At 45.4% G+C, this 22,430-nt stretch overlaps 8 non-coding genes across 8 annotated transcripts; all 8 read left to right on the plus strand.

The window, feature by feature from the left end:
- Positions 1-1,393: 1,393 nt before the first annotated feature.
- trnal-uaa (transfer RNA leucine (anticodon UAA)) lies at positions 1,394-1,475 on the plus strand. The gene has a single exon. It is a non-coding gene; the product is annotated as a tRNA-Leu (tRNA).
- A 1,916-nt stretch (positions 1,476-3,391) lies between these two features.
- trnal-uag (transfer RNA leucine (anticodon UAG)) lies at positions 3,392-3,473 on the plus strand. The gene has a single exon. It is a non-coding gene; the product is annotated as a tRNA-Leu (tRNA).
- A 1,916-nt stretch (positions 3,474-5,389) lies between these two features.
- On the plus strand, positions 5,390-5,471 carry trnal-uaa (transfer RNA leucine (anticodon UAA)). The gene has a single exon. It is a non-coding gene; the product is annotated as a tRNA-Leu (tRNA).
- A 1,915-nt stretch (positions 5,472-7,386) lies between these two features.
- On the plus strand, positions 7,387-7,468 carry trnal-uag (transfer RNA leucine (anticodon UAG)). The gene has a single exon. It is a non-coding gene; the product is annotated as a tRNA-Leu (tRNA).
- Positions 7,469-9,384: 1,916 nt separating this feature from the next.
- trnal-uag (transfer RNA leucine (anticodon UAG)) lies at positions 9,385-9,466 on the plus strand. Its single transcript has one exon. It is a non-coding gene; the product is annotated as a tRNA-Leu (tRNA).
- A 1,899-nt stretch (positions 9,467-11,365) lies between these two features.
- On the plus strand, positions 11,366-11,447 carry trnal-uag (transfer RNA leucine (anticodon UAG)). Its single transcript has one exon. It is a non-coding gene; the product is annotated as a tRNA-Leu (tRNA).
- A 3,868-nt stretch (positions 11,448-15,315) lies between these two features.
- On the plus strand, positions 15,316-15,397 carry trnal-uag (transfer RNA leucine (anticodon UAG)). The gene has a single exon. It is a non-coding gene; the product is annotated as a tRNA-Leu (tRNA).
- A 5,850-nt stretch (positions 15,398-21,247) lies between these two features.
- Positions 21,248-21,329, plus strand: trnal-uag (transfer RNA leucine (anticodon UAG)). The gene has a single exon. It is a non-coding gene; the product is annotated as a tRNA-Leu (tRNA).
- Positions 21,330-22,430: the final 1,101 nt, after the last annotated feature.

Raw genomic sequence — 22,430 nt, forward strand, 5'->3', positions numbered from 1 at the left:
CAGGCTCCAGTATGTTTGAAAGAGTAGTTTGGAATTGCCCTGTTGTTAATTGTGAGATTACTTTATGGCTCATGCCCCCGGACTGTCTCACATTTAGCATTCATGCTCGCTGTGTCTGAGAATGCATTTGGTTTGCCAGTTTTGTTTGTGTTCCGTGTTAAATGCTTTCTGTTGTGCGATTCTCTCAATACATTACGAATTAACAGGGTTTGAGAGGTAACTTCCAGCGGCAAGAATCCTCAACTGAGAATCTGGGAAAATTTCCCAGAGTATGGTCAGTCGGAGCAAAAGTAAGGAAATCGTTCGTTTCTGCAGTGGTTCACAATGCTACCTTTCCCGTGAGCAGTCGAAATGATTGTGCCACAGACTGCTTTTCATTTGGTTTTCTTTAAGTCACTGACGAGCAGGAAAATGTAAACGGGGAGGGCGAGTGGGGAAGGGAGGCAGTTGCAGCTCTGGTGAAATTCCTTTTTTGTGATTCACTCAGCAACCAGAGACGTGAAGGTGACTCAAGCGTGAGAGCTCTTCACATCGTGAACAAAAAGCAATCAAGGGCAGTTAGCACCTCTTCCGGAGTGGGGGTGGGGTGAGGTAATTACCTTTTGACTTCTGTTACTATGTTCAGAAACTGCCTTTTAGATTGAGGTGAAGAGAAACTGCATTTCTAAAACGCACCATGGAATTTAGCAAAATTTATTGAGTCGCTTATCTTCGATTCCCACACAGGTTTCCAACTCAGTTGGTATCCATGTGTGAAGATCTCTGCAGCGAATTGCACGGTGAAGGCAAAAAGGCAAGAAAAGTGGCATCTCGAACTGGCTCCGAGGTCAGAGCATCCTTACAATGTGATCTGTCGTTCTCGGATTGTAGTGCTACCTCCGGTTTTAGGGTGGAGAACATTCTTTGGGACTCGTATTCTGCAAAACAGGCACAGTGACTGAAACTATGCTGCGCGGTATGATGTGGAACACGGCCTACTCAGCTTTGTGCATCTTCCCTGTAGACCGGTGTGCTTCATATTCCGTGTAAACGTGAAAGTTGTCCTGTTTTGAGCAATGGGTGAAATCATTTAGCAATGCAAGAATCGAAATTGCAGTAATGTCAAATAGCTCATGATAATTTGACCAAATGATAACCGATCATATATTCTGACGCTCTCACAGATACATTTGTAGCTGAAAAGAGTCTGAGAAAATAGACTCAGCTTACCAATGATTTTTGTCTGGATTGACGGGCTATCATTATCTGCTGCGAAATTGATATTGTAGACGGGCACATCCCAGCAGCTGTGCGAGTCGGAGAGGGATCATGGAACCCTTTTCACGTGACTTTGCACCTGTTGTCATGCAGGAGCAGAATTGGAGTTGCAAGAAAAGGTGCTCTGCCGCCGGCTGGTAGTGTGGCCCAGCGGTCTAAGGCGCTGGATTTAAGCTCCAGTCTCGACAGAGGCGTGGGTTCGAATCCCACCGCTGCCATTTCTGCTGATCAACTCCAACCACGCCGCTTCATGCAGAGTTGTTTCGACCCCTGCTGCAGTTCGGTTTTAAACAGAAGCCAAATAGGTTTGCTTCCCGGGCAATGAACAGTGGTGTGGGAAAGTGCCGATTTTTCCAACGTGTCTGTGCTGTCATGATCGTGTTCGCCTCTCGCGCGGAAAAATCGCAAGCAGCTCTACTCTTGCTTTATGTTCCAGACAAGTTGTCTTTTTACTGGAACAGAATGGAGACTGTTATTTCATCGCTGTTGTGAAACAAAGTCCTACGGTGACTCGACTCGTGGTTATTTGGTTTTCTGGCCAATGAGAAAATCCTTCCAATGAATTTCGACGTCATATGGTATTGAATTTCTCCCACTTCCTTCATTTCCGTCCTGGGTACATCGGAAGGGAAAGGTAATCTAATCGAGACTGTGATTGGTGAAATTCATTTTTTATGACCCATTCTTATAATATTCTTTCTTTCTCTCTTTTCGGCATTGTCTGGGAAGTGGTGGTGCACTCAGGCTCCAGTATGTTTGAAAGAGTAGTTTGGAATTGCCCTGTTGTTAATTGTGAGATTACTTTATGGCTCATGCCCCCGGACTGTCTCACATTTAGCATTCATGCTCGCTGTGTCTGAGAATGCATTTGGTTTGCCAGTTTTGTTTGTGTTCCGTGTTAAATGCTTTCTGTTGTGCGATTCTCTCAATACATTACGAATTAACAGGGTTTGAGAGGAAACTTCCAGCGGCAAGAATCCTCAACTGAGAATCTGGGAAAATTTCCCAGAGTATGGTCAGTCGGAGCAAAAGTAAGGAAATCGTTCGTTTCTGCAGTGGTTCACAATGCTACCTTTCCCGTGAGCAGTCGAAATGATTGTGCCACAGACTGCTTTTCATTTGGTTTTCTTTAAGTCACTGACGAGCAGGAAAATGTAAACGGGGAGGGCGAGTGGGGAAGGGAGGCAGTTGCAGCTCTGGTGAAATTCCTTTTTTGTGATTCACTCAGCAACCAGAGACGTGAAGGTGACTCAAGCGTGAGAGCTCTTCACATCGTGAACAAAAAGCAATCAAGGGCAGTTAGCACCTCTTCCGGAGTGGGGGTGGGGTGAGGTAATTACCTTTTGACTTCTGTTACTATGTTCAGAAACTGCCTTTTAGATTGAGGTGAAGAGAAACTGCATTTCTAAAACGCACCATGGAATTTAGCAAAATTTATTGAGTCGCTTATCTTCGATTCCCACACAGGTTTCCAACTCAGTTGGTATCCATGTGTGAAGATCTCTGCAGCGAATTGCACGGTGAAGGCAAAAAGGCAAGAAAAGTGGCATCTCGAACTGGCTCCGAGGTCAGAGCATCCTTACAATGTGATCTGTCGTTCTCGGATTGTAGTGCTACCTCCGGTTTTAGGGTGGAGAACATTCTTTGGGACTCGTATTCTGCAAAACAGGCACAGTGACTGAAACTATGCTGCGCGGTATGATGTGGAACACGGCCTACTCAGCTTTGTGCATCTTCCCTGTAGACCGGTGTGCTTCATATTCCGTGTAAACGTGAAAGTTGTCCTGTTTTGAGCAATGGGTGAAATCATTTAGCAATGCAAGAATCGAAATTGCAGTAATGTCAAATAGCTCATGATAATTTGACCAAATGATAACCGATCATATATTCTGACGCTCTCACAGATACATTTGTAGCTGAAAAGAGTCTGAGAAAATAGACTCAGCTTACCAATGATTTTTGTCTGGATTGACGGGCTATCATTATCTGCTGCGAAATTGATATTGTAGACGGGCACATCCCAGCAGCTGTGCGAGTCGGAGAGGGATCATGGAACCCTTTTCACGTGACTTTGCACCTGTTATCATGCAGGAGCAGAATTGGAGTTGCAAGAAAAGGTGTTCCGCCGCCGGCTGGTAGTGTGGCCGAGCGGTCTAAGGCGCTGGATTTAGGCTCCAGTCTCGACAGAGGCGTGGGTTCGAATCCCACCGCTGCCATTTCTGCTGATCAACTCCAACCACGCCGCTTCATGCAGAGTTGTTTCGACCCCTGCTGCAGTTCGGTTTTAAACAGAAGCCAAATAGGTTTGCTTCCCGGGCAATGAACAGTGGTGTGGGAAAGTGCCGATTTTTCCAACGTGTCTGTGCTGTCATGATCGTGTTCGCCTCTCGCGCGGAAAAATCGCAAGCAGCTCTACTCTTGCTTTATGTTCCAGACAAGTTGTCTTTTTACTGGAACCGAATGGAGACTGTTATTTCATCGCTGTTGTGAAACAAAGTCCTACGGTGACTCGACTCGTGGTTATTTGGTTTTCTGGCCAATGAGAAAATCCTTCCAATGAATTTCGACGTCATATGGTATTGAATTTCTCCCACTTCCTTCATTTCCGTCCTGGGTACATCGGAAGGGAAAGGTAATCTAATCGAGACTGTGATTGGTGAAATTCATTTTTTATGACCCATTCTTATAATATTCTTTCTTTCTCTCTTTTCGGCATTGTCTGGGAAGTGGTGGTGCACTCAGGCTCCAGTATGTTTGAAAGAGTAGTTTGGAATTGCCCTGTTGTTAATTGTGAGATTACTTTATGGCTCATGCCCCCGGACTGTCTCACATTTAGCATTCATGCTCGCTGTGTCTGAGAATGCATTTGGTTTGCCAGTTTTGTTTGTGTTCCGTGTTAAATGCTTTCTGTTGTGCGATTCTCTCAATACATTACGAATTAACAGGGTTTGAGAGGTAACTTCCAGCGGCAAGAATCCTCAACTGAGAATCTGGGAAAATTTCCCAGAGTATGGTCAGTCGGAGCAAAAGTAAGGAAATCGTTCGTTTCTGCAGTGGTTCACAATGCTACCTTTCCCGTGAGCAGTCGAAATGATTGTGCCACAGACTGCTTTTCATTTGGTTTTCTTTAAGTCACTGACGAGCAGGAAAATGTAAACGGGGAGGGCGAGTGGGGAAGGGAGGCAGTTGCAGCTCTGGTGAAATTCCTTTTTTGTGATTCACTCAGCAACCAGAGACGTGAAGGTGACTCAAGCGTGAGAGCTCTTCACATCGTGAACAAAAAGCAATCAAGGGCAGTTAGCACCTCTTCCGGAGTGGGGGTGGGGTGAGGTAATTACCTTTTGACTTCTGTTACTATGTTCAGAAACTGCCTTTTAGATTGAGGTGAAGAGAAACTGCATTTCTAAAACGCACCATGGAATTTAGCAAAATTTATTGAGTCGCTTATCTTCGATTCCCACACAGGTTTCCAACTCAGTTGGTATCCATGTGTGAAGATCTCTGCAGCGAATTGCACGGTGAAGGCAAAAAGGCAAGAAAAGTGGCATCTCGAACTGGCTCCGAAGTCAGAGCATCCTTACAATGTGATCTGTCGTTCTCGGATTGTAGTGCTACCTCCGGTTTTAGGGTGGAGAACATTCTTTGGGACTCGTATTCTGCAAAACAGGCACAGTGACTGAAACTATGCTGCGCGGTATGATGTGGAACACGGCCTACTCAGCTTTGTGCATCTTCCCTGTAGACCGGTGTGCTTCATATTCCGTGTAAACGTGAAAGTTGTCCTGTTTTGAGCAATGGGTGAAATCATTTAGCAATGCAAGAATCGAAATTGCAGTAATGTCAAATAGCTCATGATAATTTGACCAAATGATAACCGATCATATATTCTGACGCTCTCACAGATACATTTGTAGCTGAAAAGAGTCTGAGAAAATAGACTCAGCTTACCAATGATTTTTGTCTGGATTGACGGGCTATCATTATCTGCTGCGAAATTGATATTGTAGACGGGCACATCCCAGCAGCTGTGCGAGTCGGAGAGGGATCATGGAACCCTTTTCACGTGACTTTGCACCTGTTGTCATGCAGGAGCAGAATTGGAGTTGCAAGAAAAGGTGCTCTTCCGCCGGCTGGTAGTGTGGCCGAGCGGTCTAAGGCGCTGGATTTAAGCTCCAGTCTCGACAGAGGCGTGGGTTCGAATCCCACCGCTGCCATTTCTGCTGATCAACTCCAACCACGCCGCTTCCTGCAGAGTTGTTTCGACCCCTGCTGCAGTTCGGAATAAACAGAAGCCAAATAGGTTTGCTTCCCGGGCAATGAACAGTGGTGTGGGAAAGTGCCGATTTTTCCAACGTGTCTGTGCTGTCATGATCGTGTTCGCCTCTCGCGCGGAAAAATCGCAAGCAGCTCTACTCTTGCTTTATGTTCCAGACAAGTTGTCTTTTTACTGGAACCGAATGGAGACTGTTATTTCATCGCTGTTGTGAAACAAAGTCCTACGGTGACTCGACTCGTGGTTATTTGGTTTTCTGGCCAATGAGAAAATCCTTCCAATGAATTTCGACGTCATATGGTATTGAATTTCTCCCACTTCCTTCATTTCCGTCCTGGGTACATCGGAAGGGAAAGGTAATCTAATCGAGACTGTGATTGGTGAAATTCATTTTTTATGACCCATTCTTATAATATTCTTTCTTTCTCTCTTTTCGGCATTGTCTGGGAAGTGGTGGTGCACTCAGGCTCCAGTATGTTTGAAAGAGTAGTTTGGAATTGCCCTGTTGTTAATTGTGAGATTACTTTATGGCTCATGCCCCCGGACTGTCTCACATTTAGCATTCATGCTCGCTGTGTCTGAGAATGCATTTGGTTTGCCAGTTTTGTTTGTGTTCCGTGTTAAATGCTTTCTGTTGTGCGATTCTCTCAATACATTACGAATTAACAGGGTTTGAGAGGTAACTTCCAGCGGCAAGAATCCTCAACTGAGAATCTGGGAAAATTTCCCAGAGTATGGTCAGTCGGAGCAAAAGTAAGGAAATCGTTCGTTTCTGCAGTGGTTCACAATGCTACCTTTCCCGTGAGCAGTCGAAATGATTGTGCCACAGACTGCTTTTCATTTGGTTTTCTTTAAGTCACTGACGAGCAGGAAAATGTAAACGGGGAGGGCGAGTGGGGAAGGGAGGCAGTTGCAGCTCTGGTGAAATTCCTTTTTTGTGATTCACTCAGCAACCAGAGACGTGAAGGTGACTCAAGCGTGAGAGCTCTTCACATCGTGAACAAAAAGCAATCAAGGGCAGTTAGCACCTCTTCCGGAGTGGGGGTGGGGTGAGGTAATTACCTTTTGACTTCTGTTACTATGTTCAGAAACTGCCTTTTAGATTGAGGTGAAGAGAAACTGCATTTCTAAAACGCACCATGGAATTTAGCAAAATTTATTGAGTCGCTTATCTTCGATTCCCACACAGGTTTCCAACTCAGTTGGTATCCATGTGTGAAGATCTCTGCAGCGAATTGCACGGTGAAGGCAAAAAGGCAAGAAAAGTGGCATCTCGAACTGGCTCCGAGGTCAGAGCATCCTTACAATGTGATCTGTCGTTCTCGGATTGAAGTGCTCCCTCCGGTTTTAGGGTGGAGAACATTCTTTGGGACTCGTATTCTGCAAAACAGGCACAGTGACTGAAACTATGCTGCGCGGTATGATGTGGAACACGGCCTACTCAGCTTTGTGCATCTTCCCTGTAGACCGGTGTGCTTCATATTCCGTGTAAACGTGAAAGTTGTCCTGTTTTGAGCAATGGGTGAAATCATTTAGCAATGCAAGAATCGAAATTGCAGTAATGTCAAATAGCTCATGATAATTTGACCAAATGATAACCGATCATATATTCTGACGCTCTCACAGATACATTTGTAGCTGAAAAGAGTCTGAGAAAATAGACTCAGCTTACCAATGATTTTTGTCTGGATTGACGGGCTATCATTATCTGCTGCGAAATTGATATTGTAGACGGGCACATCCCAGCAGCTGTGCGAGTCGGAGAGGGATCATGGAACCCTTTTCACGTGACTTTTCACCTGTTGTCATGCAGGAGCAGAATTGGAGTTGCAAGAAAAGGTGCTCTGCCGCCGGCTGGTAGTGTGGCCGAGCGGTCTAAGGCGCTGGATTTAGGCTCCAGTCGCGACAGAGGCGTGGGTTCGAATCCCACCGCTGCCATTTCTGCTGATCAACTCCAACCACGCCGCTTCCTGCAGAGTTGTTTCGACCCCTGCTGCAGTTCGGTTTTAAACAGAAGCCAAATAGGTTTGCTTCCCGGGCAATGAACAGTGGTGTGGGAAAGTGCCGATTTTTCCAACGTGTCTGTGCTGTCATGATCGTGTTCGCCTCTCGCGCGGAAAAATCGCAAGCAGCTCTACTCTTGCTTTATGTTCCAGACAAGTTGTCTTTTTACTGGAACCGAATGGAGACTGTTATTTCATCGCTGTTGTGAAACAAAGTCCTACGGTGACTCGACTCGTGGTTATTTGGTTTTCTGGCCAATGAGAAAATCCTTCCAATGAATTTCGACGTCATATGGTATTGAATTTCTCCCACTTCCTTCATTTCCGTCCTGGGTACATCGGAAGGGAAAGGTAATCTAATCGAGACTGTGATTGGTGAAATTCATTTTTTATGACCCATTCTTATAATATTCTTTCTTTCTCTCTTTTCGGCATTGTCTGGGAAGTGGTGGTGCACTCAGGCTCCAGTATGTTTGAAAGAGTAGTTTGGAATTGCCCTGTTGTTAATTGTGAGATTACTTTATGGCTCATGCCCCCGGACTGTCTCACATTTAGCATTCATGCTCGCTGTGTCTGAGAATGCATTTGGTTTGCCAGTTTTGTTTGTGTTCCGTGTTAAATGCTTTCTGTTGTGCGATTCTCTCAATACATTACGAATTAACAGGGTTTGAGAGGTAACTTCCAGCGGCAAGAATCCTCAACTGAGAATCTGGGAAAATTTCTCAGAGTATGGTCAGTCGGAGCAAAAGTAAGGAAATCGTTCGTTTCTGCAGTGGTTCACAATGCTATCTTTCCCGTGAGCAGTCGAAATGATTGTGCCACAGACTGCTTTTCATTTGGTTTTCTTTAAGTCACTGACGAGCAGGAAAATGTAAACGGGGAGGGCGAGTGGGGAAGGGAGGCAGTTGCAGCTCTGGTGAAATTCCTTTTTTGTGATTCACTCAGCAACCAGAGACGTGAAGGTGACTCAAGCGTGAGAGCTCTTCACATCGTGAACAAAAAGCAATCAAGGGCAGTTAGCACCTCTTCCGGAGTGGGGGTGGGGTGAGGTAATTACCTTTTGACTTCTGTTACTATGTTCAGAAACTGCCTTTTAGATTGAGGTGAAGAGAAACTGCATTTCTAAAACGCACCATGGAATTTAGCAAAATTTATTGAGTCGCTTATCTTCGATTCCCATACAGGTTTCCAACTCAGTTGGTATCCATGTGTGAAGATCTCTGCAGCGAATTGCACGGTGAAGGCAAAAAGGCAAGAAAAGTGGCATCTCGAACTGGCTCCGAGGTCAGAGCATCCTTACAATGTGATCTGTCGTTCTCGGATTGTAGTGCTACCTCCGGTTTTAGGGTGGAGAACATTCTTTGGGACTCGTATTCTGCAAAACAGGCACAGTGACTGAAACTATGCTGCGCGGTATGATGTGGAACACGGCCTACTCAGCTTTGTGCATCTTCCCTGTAGACCGGTGTGCTTCATATTCCGTGTAAACGTGAAAGTTGTCCTGTTTTGAGCAATGGGTGAAATCATTTAGCAATGCAAGAATCGAAATTGCAGTAATGTCAAATAGCTCATGATAATTTGACCAAATGATAACCGATCATATATTCTGACGCTCTCACAGATACATTTGTAGCTGAAAAGAGTCTGAGAAAATAGACTCAGCTGACCAATGATTTTTGTCTGGATTGACGGGCTATCATTATCTGCTGCGAAATTGATATTGTAGACGGGCACATCCCAGCAGCTGTGCGAGTCGGAGAGGGATCATGGAACCCTTTTCACGTGACTTTTCACCTGTTGTCATGCAGGAGCAGAATTGGAGTTGCAAGAAAAGGTGCTCTGCCGCCGGCTGGTAGTGTGGCCGAGCGGTCTAAGGCGCTGGATTTAGGCTCCAGTCGCGACAGAGGCGTGGGTTCGAATCCCACCGCTGCCATTTCTGCTGATCAACTCCAACCACGCCGCTTCCTGCAGAGTTGTTTCGACCCCTGCTGCAGTTCGGTTTTAAACAGAAGCCAAATAGGTTTGCTTCCCGGGCAATGAACAGTGGTGTGGGAAAGTGCCGATTTTTCCAACGTGTCTGTGCTGTCATGATCGTGTTCGCCTCTCGCGCGGAAAAATCGCAAGCAGCTCTACTCTTGCTTTATGTTCCAGACAAGTTGTCTTTTTACTGGAACCGAATGGAGACTGTTATTTCATCGCTGTTGTGAAACAAAGTCCTACGGTGAATCGACTCGTGGTTATTTGGTTTTCTGGCCAATGAGAAAATCCTTCCAATGAATTTCGACGTCATATGGTATTGAATTTCTCCCACTTCCTTCATTTCCGTCCTGGGTACATCGGAAGGGAAAGGTAATCTAATCGAGACTGTGATTGGTGAAATTCATTTTTTATGACCCATTCTTATAATATTCTTTCTTTCTCTCTTTTCGGCATTGTCTGGGAAGTGGTGGTGCACTCAGGCTCCAGTATGTTTGAAAGAGTAGTTTGGAATTGCCCTGTTGTTAATTGTGAGATTACTTTATGGCTCATGCCCCCGGACTGTCTCACATTTAGCATTCATGCTCGCTGTGTCTGAGAATGCATTTGGTTTGCCAGTTTTGTTTGTGTTCTGTGTTAAATGCTTTCTGTTGTGCGATTCTCTCAATACATTACGAATTAACAGGGTTTGTGAGGTAACTTCCAGCGGCAAGAATCCTCAACTGAGAATCTGGGAAAATTTCCCAGAGTATGGTCAGTCGGAGCAAAAGTAAGGAAATCGTTCGTTTCTGCAGTGGTTCACAATGCTACCTTTCCCGTGAGCAGTCGAAATGATTGTGCCACAGACTGCTTTTCATTTGGTTTTCTTTAAGTCACTGACGAGCAGGAAAATGTAAACGGGGAGGGCGAGTGGGGAAGGGAGGCAGTTGCAGCTCTGGTGAAATTCCTTTTTTGTGATTCACTCAGCAACCAGAGACGTGAAGGTGACTCAAGCGTGAGAGCTCTTCACATCGTGAACAAAAAGCAATCAAGGGCAGTTAGCACCTCTTCCGGAGTGGGGGTGGGGTGACTTCTGTTACTATGTTCAGAAACTGCCTTTTAGATTGAGGTGAAGAGAAACTGCATTTCTAAAACGCACCATGGAATTTAGCAAAATTTATTGAGTCGCTTATCTTCGATTCCCACACAGGTTTCCAACTCAGTTGGTATCCATGTGTGAAGATCTCTGCAGCGAATTGCACGGTGAAGGCAAAAAGGCAAGAAAAGTGGCATCTCGAACTGGCTCCGAGGTCAGAGCATCCTTACAATGTGATCTGTCGTTCTCGGATTGTAGTGCTACCTCCGGTTTTAGGGTGGAGAACATTCTTTGGGACTCGTATTCTGCAAAACAGGCACAGTGACTGAAACTATGCTGCGCGGTATGATGTGGAACACGGCCTACTCAGCTTTGTGCATCTTCCCTGTAGACCGGTGTGCTTCATATTCCGTGTAAACGTGAAAGTTGTCCTGTTTTGAGCAATGGGTGAAATCATTTAGCAATGCAAGAATCGAAATTGCAGTAATGTCAAATAGCTCATGATAATTTGACCAAATGATAACCGATCATATATTCTGACGCTCTCACAGATACATTTGTAGCTGAAAAGAGTCTGAGAAAATAGACTCAGCTTACCAATGATTTTTGTCTGGATTGACGGGCTATCATTATCTGCTGCGAAATTGATATTGTAGACGGGCACATCCCAGCAGCTGTGCGAGTCGGAGAGGGATCATGGAACCCTTTTCACGTGACTTTGCACCTGTTGTCATGCAGGAGCAGAATTGGAGTTGCAAGAAAGGTGTTCCGCCGCTGGCTGGTAGTGTGGCCGAGCGGTCTAAGGCGCTGGATTTAGGCTCCAGTCTCGACAGAGGCGAGGGTTCGAATCCCACCGCTGCCATTTCTGCTGATCAACTCCAACCACGCCGCTTCCTGCAGAGTTGTTTCGACCCCTGCTGCAGTTCGGTTTTAAACAGAAGCCAAATAGGTTTGCTTCCCGGGCAATGAAAGTGCCGATTTTTCCAACGTGTCTGTGCTGTCATGATCGTGTTCGCCTCTCGCGCGGAAAAATCGCAAGCAGCTCTACTCTTGCTTTATGTTCCAGACAAGTTGTCTTTTTACTGGAACCGAATGGAGACTGTTATTTCATCGCTGTTGTGAAACAAAGTCCTACGGTGACTCGACTCGTGGTTATTTGGTTTTCTGGCCAATGAGAAAATCCTTCCAATGAATTTCGACGTCATATGGTATTGAATTTCTCCCACTTCCTTCATTTCCGTCCTGGGTACATCGGAAGGGAAAGGTAATCTAATCGAGACTGTGATTGGTGAAATTCATTTTTTATGACCCATTCTTATAATATTCTTTCTTTCTCTCTTTTCGGCATTGTCTGGGAAGTGGTGGTGCACTCAGGCTCCAGTATGTTTGAAAGAGTAGTTTTGAATTGCCCTGTTGTTAATTGTGAGATTACTTTATGGCTCATGCCCCCGGACTGTCTCACATTTAGCATTCATGCTCGCTGTGTCTGAGAATGCATTTGGTTTGCCAGTTTTGTTTGTGTTCTGTGTTAAATGCTTTCTGTTGTGCGATTCTCTCAATACATTACGAATTAACAGGGTTTGTGAGGTAACTTCCAGCGGCAAGAATCCTCAACTGAGAATCTGGGAAAATTTCCCAGAGTATGGTCAGTCGGAGCAAAAGTAAGGAAATCGTTCGTTTCTGCAGTGGTTCACAATGCTACCTTTCCCGTGAGCAGTCGAAATGATTGTGCCACAGACTGCTTTTCATTTGGTTTTCTTTAAGTCACTGACGAGCAGGAAAATGTAAACGGGGAGGGCGAGTGGGGAAGGGAGGCAGTTGCAGCTCTGGTGAAATTCCTTTTTTGTGATTCACTCAGCAACCAGAGACGTGAAGGTGACTCAAGCGTGAGAGCTCTTCACATCGTGAACAAAAAGCAATCAAGGGCAGTTAGCACCTCTTCCGGAGTGGGGGTGGGGTGACTTCTGTTACTATGTTCAGAAACTGCCTTTTAGATTGAGGTGAAGAGAAACTGCATTTCTAAAACGCACCATGGAATTTAGCAAAATTTATTGAGTCGCTTATCTTCGATTCCCACACAGGTTTCCAACTCAGTTGGTATCCATGTGTGAAGATCTCTGCAGCGAATTGCACGGTGAAGGCAAAAAGGCAAGAAAAGTGGCATCTCGAACTGGCTCCGAGGTCAGAGCATCCTTACAATGTGATCTGTCGTTCTCGGATTGTAGTGCTACCTCCGGTTTTAGGGTGGAGAACATTCTTTGGGACTCGTATTCTGCAAAACAGGCACAGTGACTGAAACTATGCTGCGCGGTATGATGTGGAACACGGCCTACTCAGCTTTGTGCATCTTCCCTGTAGACCGGTGTGCTTCATATTCCGTGTAAACGTGAAAGTTGTCCTGTTTTGAGCAATGGGTGAAATCATTTAGCAATGCAAGAATCGAAATTGCAGTAATGTCAAATAGCTCATGATAATTTGACCAAATGATAACCGATCATATATTCTGACGCTCTCACAGATACATTTGTAGCTGAAAAGAGTCTGAGAAAATAGACTCAGCTGACCAATGATTTTTGTCTGGATTGACGGGCTATCATTATCTGCTGCGAAATTGATATTGTAGACGGGCACATCCCAGCAGCTGTGCGAGTCGGAGAGGGATCATGGAACCCTTTTCACGTGACTTTGCACCTGTTGTCATGCAGGAGCAGAATTGGAGTTGCAAGAAAGGTGTTCCGTCGCTGGCTGGTAGTGTGGCCGAGCGGTCTAAGGCGCTGGATTTAGGCTCCAGTCTCGACAGAGGCGAGGCGTCGAATCCCACCGCTGCCATTTCTGCTGATCAACTCCAACCACGCCGCTTCCTGCAGAGTTGTTTCGACCCCTGCTGCAGTTCGGTTTTAAACAGAAGCCAAATAGGTTTGCTTCCCGGGCAATGAAAGTGCCGATTTTTCCAACGTGTCTGTGCTGTCATGATCGTGTTCGCCTCTCGCGCGGAAAAATCGCAAGCAGCTCTACTCTTGCTTTATGTTCCAGACAAGTTGTCTTTTTACTGGAACCGAATGGAGACTGTTATTTCATCGCTGTTGTGAAACAAAGTCCTACGGTGACTCGACTCGTGGTTATTTGGTTTTCTGGCCAATGAGAAAATCCTTCCAATGAATTTCGACGTCATATGGTATTGAATTTCTCCCACTTCCTTCATTTCCGTCCTGGGTACATCGGAAGGGAAAGGTAATCTAATCGAGACTGTGATTGGTGAAATTCATTTTTTATGACCCATTCTTATAATATTCTTTCTTTCTCTCTTTTCGGCATTGTCTGGGAAGTGGTGGTGCACTCAGGCTCCAGTATGTTTGAAAGAGTAGTTTGGAATTGCCCTGTTGTTAATTGTGAGATTACTTTATGGCTCATGCCCCCGGACTGTCTCACATTTAGCATTCATGCTCGCTGTGTCTGAGAATGCATTTGGTTTGCCAGTTTTGTTTGTGTTCCGTGTTAAATGCTTTCTGTTGTGCGATTCTCTCAATACATTACGAATTAACAGGTTTTGAGAGGTAACTTCCAGCGGCAAGAATCCTCAACTGAGAATCTGGGAAAATTTCCCAGAGTATGGTCAGTCGGAGCAAAAGTAAGGAAATCGTTCGTTTCTGCAGTGGTTCACAATGCTACCTTTCCCGTGAGCAGTCGAAATAATTGTGCCACAGACTGCTTTTCATTTGGTTTTCTTTAAGTCACTGACGAGCAGGAAAATGTAAACGGGGAGGGCGAGTGGGGAAGGGAGGCAGTTGCAGCTCTGGTGAAATTCCTTTTTTGTGATTCACTCAGCAACCAGAGACGTGAAGGTGACTCAAGCGTGAGAGCTCTTCACATCGTGAACAAAAAGCAATCAAGGGCAGTTAGCACCTCTTCCGGAGTGGGGGTGGGGTGAGGTAATTACCTTTTGACTTCTGTTACTATGTTCAGAAACTGCCTTTTAGATTGAGGTGAAGAGAAACTGCATTTCTAAAACGCACCATGGAATTTAGCAAAATTTATTGAGTCGCTTATCTTCGATTCCCACACAGGTTTCCAACTCAGTTGGTATCCATGTGTGAAGATCTCTGCAGCGAATTGCACGGTGAAGGCAAAAAGGCAAGAAAAGTGGCATCTCGAACTGGCTCCGAGGTCAGAGCATCCTTACAATGTGATCTGTCGTTCTCGGATTGTAGTGCTACCTCCGGTTTTAGGGTGGAGAACATTCTTTGGGACTCGTATTCTGCAAAACAGGCACAGTGACTGAAACTATGCTGCGCGGTATGATGTGGAACACGGCCTACTCAGCTTTGTGCATCTTCCCTGTAGACCGGTGTGCTTCATATTCCGTGTAAACGTGAAAGTTGTCCTGTTTTGAGCAATGGGTGAAATCATTTAGCAATGCAAGAATCGAAATTGCAGTAATGTCAAATAGCTCATGATAATTTGACCAAATGATAACCGATCATATATTCTGACGCTCTCACAGATACATTTGTAGCTGAAAAGAGTCTGAGAAAATAGACTCAGCTTACCAATGATTTTTGTCTGGATTGACGGGCTATCATTATCTGCTGCGAAATTGATATTGTAGACGGGCACATCCCAGCAGCTGTGCGAGTCGGAGAGGGATCATGGAACCCTTTTCACGTGACTTTGCACCTGTTGTCATGCAGGAGCAGAATTGGAGTTGCAAGAAAGGTGTTCCGCCGCTGGCTGGTAGTGTGGCCGAGCGGTCTAAGGCGCTGGATTTAGGCTCCAGTCTCGACAGAGGCGAGGGTTCGAATCCCACCGCTGCCATTTCTGCTGATCAACTCCAACCACGCCGCTTCCTGCAGAGTTGTTTCGACCCCTGCTGCAGTTCGGTTTTAAACAGAAGCCAAATAGGTTTGCTTCCCGGGCAATGAAAGTGCCGATTTTTCCAACGTGTCTGTGCTGTCATGATCGTGTTCGCCTCTCGCGCGGAAAAATCGCAAGCAGCTCTACTCTTGCTTTATGTTCCAGACAAGTTGTCTTTTTACTGGAACCGAATGGAGACTGTTATTTCATCGCTGTTGTGAAACAAAGTCCTACGGTGACTCGACTCGTGGTTATTTGGTTTTCTGGCCAATGAGAAAATCCTTCCAATGAATTTCGACGTCATATGGTATTGAATTTCTCCCACTTCCTTCATTTCCGTCCTGGGTACATCGGAAGGGAAAGGTAATCTAATCGAGACTGTGATTGGTGAAATTCATTTTTTATGACCCATTCTTATAATATTCTTTCTTTCTCTCTTTTCGGCATTGTCTGGGAAGTGGTGGTGCACTCAGGCTCCAGTATGTTTGAAAGAGTAGTTTTGAATTGCCCTGTTGTTAATTGTGAGATTACTTTATGGCTCATGCCCCCGGACTGTCTCACATTTAGCATTCATGCTCGCTGTGTCTGAGAATGCATTTGGTTTGCCAGTTTTGTTTGTGTTCTGTGTTAAATGCTTTCTGTTGTGCGATTCTCTCAATACATTACGAATTAACAGGGTTTGTGAGGTAACTTCCAGCGGCAAGAATCCTCAACTGAGAATCTGGGAAAATTTCCCAGAGTATGGTCAGTCGGAGCAAAAGTAAGGAAATCGTTCGTTTCTGCAGTGGTTCACAATGCTACCTTTCCCGTGAGCAGTCGAAATGATTGTGCCACAGACTGCTTTTCATTTGGTTTTCTTTAAGTCACTGACGAGCAGGAAAATGTAAACGGGGAGGGCGAGTGGGGAAGGGAGGCAGTTGCAGCTCTGGTGAAATTCCTTTTTTGTGATTCACTCAGCAACCAGAGACGTGAAGGTGACTCAAGCGTGAGAGCTCTTCACATCGTGAACAAAAAGCAATCAAGGGCAGTTAGCACCTCTTCCGGAGTGGGGGTGGGGTGACTTCTGTTACTATGTTCAGAAACTGCCTTTTAGATTGAGGTGAAGAGAAACTGCATTTCTAAAACGCACCATGGAATTTAGCAAAATTTATTGAGTCGCTTATCTTCGATTCCCACACAGGTTTCCAACTCAGTTGGTATCCATGTGTGAAGATCTCTGCAGCGAATTGCACGGTGAAGGCAAAAAGGCAAGAAAAGTGGCATCTCGAACTGGCTCCGAGGTCAGAGCATCCTTACAATGTGATCTGTCGTTCTCGGATTGTAGTGCTACCTCCGGTTTTAGGGTGGAGAACATTCTTTGGGACTCGTATTCTGCAAAACAGGCACAGTGACTGAAACTATGCTGCGCGGTATGATGTGGAACACGGCCTACTCAGCTTTGTGCATCTTCCCTGTAGACCGGTGTGCTTCATATTCCGTGTAAACGTGAAAGTTGTCCTGTTTTGAGCAATGGGTGAAATCATTTAGCAATGCAAGAATCGAAATTGCAGTAATGTCAAATAGCTCATGATAATTTGACCAAATGATAACCGATCATATATTCTGACGCTCTCACAGATACATTTGTAGCTGAAAAGAGTCTGAGAAAATAGACTCAGCTGACCAATGATTTTTGTCTGGATTGACGGGCTATCATTATCTGCTGCGAAATTGATATTGTAGACGGGCACATCCCAGCAGCTGTGCGAGTCGGAGAGGGATCATGGAACCCTTTTCACGTGACTTTGCACCTGTTGTCATGCAGGAGCAGAATTGGAGTTGCAAGAAAGGCGTTCCGTCGCTGGCTGGTAGTGTGGCCGAGCGGTCTAAGGCGCTGGATTTAGGCTCCAGTCTCGACAGAGGCGAGGCGTCGAATCCCACCGCTGCCATTTCTGCTGATCAACTCCAACCACGCCGCTTCCTGCAGAGTTGTTTCGACCCCTGCTGCAGTTCGGTTTTAAACAGAAGCCAAATAGGTTTGCTTCCCGGGCAATGAAAGTGCCGATTTTTCCAACGTGTCTGTGCTGTCATGATCGTGTTCGCCTCTCGCGCGGAAAAATCGCAAGCAGCTCTACTCTTGCTTTATGTTCCAGACAAGTTGTCTTTTTACTGGAACCGAATGGAGACTGTTATTTCATCGCTGTTGTGAAACAAAGTCCTACGGTGACTCGACTCGTGGTTATTTGGTTTTCTGGCCAATGAGAAAATCCTTCCAATGAATTTCGACGTCATATGGTATTGAATTTCTCCCACTTCCTTCATTTCCGTCCTGGGTACATCGGAAGGGAAAGGTAATCTAATCGAGACTGTGATTGGTGAAATTCATTTTTTATGACCCATTCTTATAATATTCTTTCTTTCTCTCTTTTCGGCATTGTCTGGGAAGTGGTGGTGCACTCAGGCTCCAGTATGTTTGAAAGAGTAGTTTGGAATTGCCCTGTTGTTAATTGTGAGATTACTTTATGGCTCATGCCCCCGGACTGTCTCACATTTAGCATTCATGCTCGCTGTGTCTGAGAATGCATTTGGTTTGCCAGTTTTGTTTGTGTTCCGTGTTAAATGCTTTCTGTTGTGCGATTCTCTCAATACATTACGAATTAACAGGTTTTGAGAGGTAACTTCCAGCGGCAAGAATCCTCAACTGAGAATCTGGGAAAATTTCCCAGAGTATGGTCAGTCGGAGCAAAAGTAAGGAAATCGTTCGTTTCTGCAGTGGTTCACAATGCTACCTTTCCCGTGAGCAGTCGAAATAATTGTGCCACAGACTGCTTTTCATTTGGTTTTCTTTAAGTCACTGACGAGCAGGAAAATGTAAACGGGGAGGGCGAGTGGGGAAGGGAGGCAGTTGCAGCTCTGGTGAAATTCCTTTTTTGTGATTCACTCAGCAACCAGAGACGTGAAGGTGACTCAAGCGTGAGAGCTCTTCACATCGTGAACAAAAAGCAATCAAGGGCAGTTAGCACCTCTTCCGGAGTGGGGGTGGGGTGAGGTAATTACCTTTTGACTTCTGTTACTATGTTCAGAAACTGCCTTTTAGATTGAGGTGAAGAGAAACTGCATTTCTAAAACGCACCATGGAATTTAGCAAAATTTATTGAGTCGCTTATCTTCGATTCCCACACAGGTTTCCAACTCAGTTGGTATCCATGTGTGAAGATCTCTGCAGCGAATTGCACGGTGAAGGCAAAAAGGCAAGAAAAGTGGCATCTCGAACTGGCTCCGAGGTCAGAGCATCCTTACAATGTGATCTGTCGTTCTCGGATTGTAGTGCTACCTCCGGTTTTAGGGTGGAGAACATTCTTTGGGACTCGTATTCTGCAAAACAGGCACAGTGACTGAAACTATGCTGCGCGGTATGATGTGGAACACGGCCTACTCAGCTTTGTGCATCTTCCCTGTAGACCGGTGTGCTTCATATTCCGTGTAAACGTGAAAGTTGTCCTGTTTTGAGCAATGGGTGAAATCATTTAGCAATGCAAGAATCGAAATTGCAGTAATGTCAAATAGCTCATGATAATTTGACCAAATGATAACCGATCATATATTCTGACGCTCTCACAGATACATTTGTAGCTGAAAAGAGTCTGAGAAAATAGACTCAGCTGACCAATGATTTTTGTCTGGATTGACGGGCTATCATTATCTGCTGCGAAATTGATATTGTAGACGGGCACATCCCAGCAGCTGTGCGAGTCGGAGAGGGATCATGGAACCCTTTTCACGTGACTTTTCACCTGTTGTCATGCAGGAGCAGAATTGGAGTTGCAAGAAAAGGTGTTCCCCGCTGGCTGGTAGTGTGGCCGAGCGGTCTAAGTCGCTGGATTTAGGCTCCAGTCGCGACAGAGGCGTGGGTTCGAATCCCACCGCTGCAATTTCTGCTGATCAACTCCAACCACGCCGCTTCCTGCAGAGTTGTTTCGACCCCTGCTGCAGTTCCGTTTTAAACAGAAGCCAAATAGGTTTGCTTCCCGGGCAATGAACAGTGGTGTGGGAAAGTGCCGATTTTTCCAACGTGTCTGTGCTGTCATGATCGTGTTCGCCTCTCGCGCGGAAAAATCGCAAGCAGCTCTACTCTTGCTTTATGTTCCAGACAAGTTGTCTTTTTACTGGAACCGAATGGAGACTGTTATTTCATCGCTGTTGTGAAACAAAGTCCTACGGTGAATCGACTCGTGGTTATTTGGTTTTCTGGCCAATGAGAAAATCCTTCCAATGAATTTCGACGTCATATGGTATTGAATTTCTCCCACTTCCTTCATTTCCGTCCTGGGTACATCGGAAGGGAAAGGTAATCTAATCGAGACTGTGATTGGTGAAATTCATTTTTTATGACCCATTCTTATAATATTCTTTCTTTCTCTCTTTTCGGCATTGTCTGGGAAGTGGTGGTGCACTCAGGCTCCAGTATGTTTGAAAGAGTAGTTTGGAATTGCCCTGTTGTTAATTGTGAGATTACTTTATGGCTCATGCCCCCGGACTGTCTCACATTTAGCATTCATGCTCGCTGTGTCTGAGAATGCATTTGGTTTGCCAGTTTTGTTTGTGTTCTGTGTTAAATGCTTTCTGTTGTGCGATTCTCTCAATACATTACGAATTAACAGGGTTTGAGAGGTAACTTCCAGCGGCAAGAATCCTCAACTGAGAATCTGGGAAAATTTCCCAGAGTATGGTCAGTCGGAGCAAAAGTAAGGAAATCGTTCGTTTCTGCAGTGGTTCACAATGCTACCTTTCCCGTGAGCAGTCGAAATGATTGTGCCACAGACTGCTTTTCATTTGGTTTTCTTTAAGTCACTGACGAGCAGGAAAATGTAAACGGGGAGGGCGAGTGGGGAAGGGAGGCAGTTGCAGCTCTGGTGAAATTCCTTTTTTGTGATTCACTCAGCAACCAGAGACGTGAAGGTGACTCAAGCGTGAGAGCTCTTCACATCGTGAACAAAAAGCAATCAAGGGCAGTTAGCACCTCTTCCGGAGTGGGGGTGGGGTGACTTCTGTTACTATGTTCAGAAACTACCTTTTAGATTGAGGTGAAGAGAAACTGCATTTCTAAAACGCACCATGGAATTTAGCAAAATTTATTGAGTCGCTTAACTTCGATTCCCACACAGGTTTCCAACTCAGTTGGTATCCATGTGTGAAGATCTCTGCAGCGAATTGCACGGTGAAGGCAAAAAGGCAAGAAAAGTGGCATCTCGAACTGGCTCCGAGGTCAGAGCATCCTTACAATGTGATCTGTCGTTCTCGGATTGTAGTGCTACCTCCGGTTTTAGGGTGGAGAACATTCTTTGGGACTCGTATTCTGCAAAACAGGCACAGTGACTGAAACTATGCTGCGCGGTATGATGTGGAACACGGCCTACTCAGCTTTGTGCATCTTCCCTGTAGACCGGTGTGCTTCATATTCCGTGTAAACGTGAAAGTTGTCCTGTTTTGAGCAATGGGTGAAATCATTTAGCAATGCAAGAATCGAAATTGCAGTAATGTCAAATAGCTCATGATAATTTGACCAAATGATAACCGATCATATATTCTGACGCTCTCACAGATACATTTGTAGCTGAAAAGAGTCTGAGAAAATAGACTCAGCTGACCAATGATTTTTGTCTGGATTGACGGGCTATCATTATCTGCTGCGAAATTGATATTGTAGACGGGCACATCCCAGCAGCTGTGCGAGTCGGAGAGGGATCATGGAACCCTTTTCACGTGACTTTTCACCTGTTGTCATGCAGGAGCAGAATTGGAGTTGCAAGAAAAGGTGCTCTGCCGCCGGCTGGTAGTGTGGCCGAGCGGTCTAAGGCGCTGGATTTAGGCTCCAGTCTCGACAGAGGCGAGGGTTCGAATCCCACCGCTGCCATTTCTGCTGATCAACTCCAACCACGCCGCTTCCTGCAGAGTTGTTTCGACCCCTGCTGCAGTTCGGTTTTAAACAGAAGCCAAATAGGTTTGCTTCCCGGGCAATGAAAGTGCCGATTTTTCCAACGTGTCTGTGCTGTCATGATCGTGTTCGCCTCTCGCGCGGAAAAATCGCAAGCAGCTCTACTCTTGCTTTATGTTCCAGACAAGTTGTCTTTTTACTGGAACCGAATGGAGACTGTTATTTCATCGCTGTTGTGAAACAAAGTCCTACGGTGACTCGACTCGTGGTTATTTGGTTTTCTGGCCAATGAGAAAATCCTTCCAATGAATTTCGACGTCATATGGTATTGAATTTCTCCCACTTCCTTCATTTCCGTCCTGGGTACATCGGAAGGGAAAGGTAATCTAATCGAGACTGTGATTGGTGAAATTCATTTTTTATGACCCATTCTTATAATATTCTTTCTTTCTCTCTTTTCGGCATTGTCTGGGAAGTGGTGGTGCACTCAGGCTCCAGTATGTTTGAAAGAGTAGTTTTGAATTGCCCTGTTGTTAATTGTGAGATTACTTTATGGCTCATGCCCCCGGACTGTCTCACATTTAGCATTCATGCTCGCTGTGTCTGAGAATGCATTTGGTTTGCCAGTTTTGTTTGTGTTCTGTGTTAAATGCTTTCTGTTGTGCGATTCTCTCAATACATTACGAATTAACAGGGTTTGTGAGGTAACTTCCAGCGGCAAGAATCCTCAACTGAGAATCTGGGAAAATTTCCCAGAGTATGGTCAGTCGGAGCAAAAGTAAGGAAATCGTTCGTTTCTGCAGTGGTTCACAATGCTACCTTTCCCGTGAGCAGTCGAAATGATTGTGCCACAGACTGCTTTTCATTTGGTTTTCTTTAAGTCACTGACGAGCAGGAAAATGTAAACGGGGAGGGCGAGTGGGGAAGGGAGGCAGTTGCAGCTCTGGTGAAATTCCTTTTTTGTGATTCACTCAGCAACCAGAGACGTGAAGGTGACTCAAGCGTGAGAGCTCTTCACATCGTGAACAAAAAGCAATCAAGGGCAGTTAGCACCTCTTCCGGAGTGGGGGTGGGGTGACT

The sequence above is a fragment of the Chiloscyllium punctatum genome, chromosome 46 (assembly GCF_047496795.1).
Source record: "Chiloscyllium punctatum isolate Juve2018m chromosome 46, sChiPun1.3, whole genome shotgun sequence".
Taxonomy (NCBI): Eukaryota; Metazoa; Chordata; class Chondrichthyes; order Orectolobiformes; family Hemiscylliidae; genus Chiloscyllium; species Chiloscyllium punctatum.